We start from the raw sequence: 2,544 nt of genomic DNA on the forward strand, positions 1-2,544 counted from the left end.
TAATAACATTCAGACAAAAAAGTGGTACCACGTTTTTCAAAGAGGAATTCCACACTGAGAGATGAACCAATCCTCATTGACTCCTGTTATTTGCAAAATACATTCTTGGATTTTACTGGGAAGGGAATACTTGGAAGCTCAGTACAGACTTTAAGAGAAAGTATTTTTGATATACAATACTTTGTTTCCAGCATCAAAACTCATTATTAGCTTTGACCTTGGGTCATAATTTTTCAGATTTTTGTGGAGAGGATGGTGATAGTATACTTATGTTATTACTATATGAAATAAATGAACATCCATTCTAATAGTAATAATAGCTATAACACTCACTGCTTCAGTCAAGCCCTTTAAATAAATATATATGTAAATATATATTTCATATATATATATTTTGTAGAGACTGAATTCATCAACTTCAGTCTCTGTTAGCATTCATTGTTCTAATTAAGGAAAAATTAGTATATAAAGAATAATCCAGATAATAATAGCTAATATCTAGAGAGCACTCATCTATGAGAACTAAAAATAATAATCCGAGTCCCAATACCCCACTTCGGGTTTTCTGTTTAAAATGACATTCTCCTGGTAGCGCAAGCCAGGAAACTTCTGTGAGACCTAGCGCTCCACTCTGGTTCTTCGTAGCCAGGTCCAGGCATTTCAATTAACTTCCGGAAGATGGCAGACCCTCCAGGAATGCCAGAGCAAGAAACTGATGTCAGACAACAGAGTGAGAGTTCAAAGATTCTTTGTAGCAGACACTGTGAATGAAGAACTTGAGGTTGCTAAGAGACTAAAAGCAAAATAAATTGTTTTAATTAAAAGCCCAGATCTTAGCTGGAGGAAGAGGAAAGGGTGTCTTCAATTGTGGTTTGGAAGGAGGTGTTCACTTAACAAGAGAACCTAAAGTTGTGGGGCAGCTGGCTAAACAGATGATTGGGTATGTTTGGGGCAATAAACCAAACTCTAAAAGAAGATGTGAACGTTAACAAGCTGATGGTTACTGAAACCTTGGACATTTCCAGAAAAACTTGCCTGGTGATTCTGATGGACCGGTCCTGCAATGGCCCCATGCTGGTGGGCAGGCCCCAGGGGGCACTGACATTGAAGAGGTGGCTGCTACAAATTCAGAATTTATTTTTAAGGAGCAAATTTTTCAAGGGATAAAAGACAGCCAAGTTCAAAGTTCAGCAGATGTCAGAAAATTTAGGCTTCCTTGGGTCTTTGAAAATCCAGGTTGCAGATCAAATTAAGAAACTGTATAATCTCTTCCTAAAAATTGATGCTACTCAGGTGATAGTGAATCCCTTTGGTGAAACTTGAGAAAGAAAAGTTGTCTGTTTTAATTCCAAGGTAAACTTTCATGACAGCACAGAATTCTGACAACAGGACCTATCTGCTGTGGATGACAAATTGGAGAATGAGCCTGATATGGTTTGGTTCTGTGACTTCACTCAAATCTCATCTCAAATTGTAATCCCCATGTGTAAAGGAAGGGACCCAGTGGGAGGTGATTAGCTCATGGAGGTGGTTGCCCCATGCTGTTCTTGTGATAGTGAGTGAGTTCTCATGAGATCTGATGGTTTAAAAGTGTGGCACTTCCCCCTTCTTTCTCTCCTGCCGCCATATAAACAATGCCTTGCTTCCCCTTCACCTACTGACATGACTGTAAGTTTCCTGAGGCCTTCCCAGCCATGCAGAACGATAAGTCAATTAAACCTCTTTCCTTTATAAATTACCCAGTCTCAGGTAATATACAGCAGTGTGAAAATTCACAAATACAGAGCTCATTGAATATGAAGTTGCCAGACATGATCTAAAATACATAGGACTGGATGGGAACATTGCCTGCTTTGCGAATGGTGCTGGATTAGCCATGGCTACTTGTGATACCATTTTCCTTAGTAGTGGGAAGCCAGTCAACTTCTTGGAATCTTGGAGGTGTTGTAAAGGAAGCTCAAATATATCAAGCATTCACATTACTCACAGTTGATCCTAAGGTTGAAGCCATCCTTGTCAATATTTTTGGTGGTATCGTCCACTGTGCTATCATTGCCAATGGGATCACCAAAACTTTCCAGGCATTAGAATTGAAGGTGCTCTGGAATGAACCAATGTTCGAGAGGCCCAGAACATACTCAACAGTAGTCTAACAGTGGACTCCCCATTGTATCAGCCCAACAAGGCTGTGGCCAGCAGGGCCAATAAGTGACGTCTTTGTCCTGATCAGTTGAAGAAATAAAGCCATTTTTTTTCCATAAAAAAATGGATTTCTCTCATCACTGTGAAGGAAATTATCTTACTGGGAAATGAAGGAGAAAAGGATGAGCAAGAATCACTATCTGAAAAATCTGTTTTTTTGAGACAGAGTCTGGCTCTGTTGCCCAGGCTGGAGTGCAGTCACGCGATCTTGGCTCACTGCAACCTCTGCCTCCCAAATTCAAACAATTCTCCTGTCCCAGTCTCCCAAGTAGCTGGCTCTACAGGCACATGCCACCACACCTGGCTAATTTTTGTATTTTTAAAGTAGAGATGGACTTTCAC

At 40.1% G+C, this 2,544-nt stretch overlaps 1 pseudogene; it reads left to right on the plus strand.

Moving 5' to 3' along the window:
• The first annotated feature begins 658 nt into the window (after window positions 1-658).
• Window positions 659-2,212, plus strand: LOC100590230 (annotated as a pseudogene).
• Window positions 2,213-2,544: the final 332 nt, after the last annotated feature.

The sequence above is a fragment of the Nomascus leucogenys genome, chromosome 6 (assembly GCF_006542625.1).
Source record: "Nomascus leucogenys isolate Asia chromosome 6, Asia_NLE_v1, whole genome shotgun sequence".
NCBI lineage: Eukaryota > Metazoa > Chordata > Mammalia > Primates > Hylobatidae > Nomascus > Nomascus leucogenys.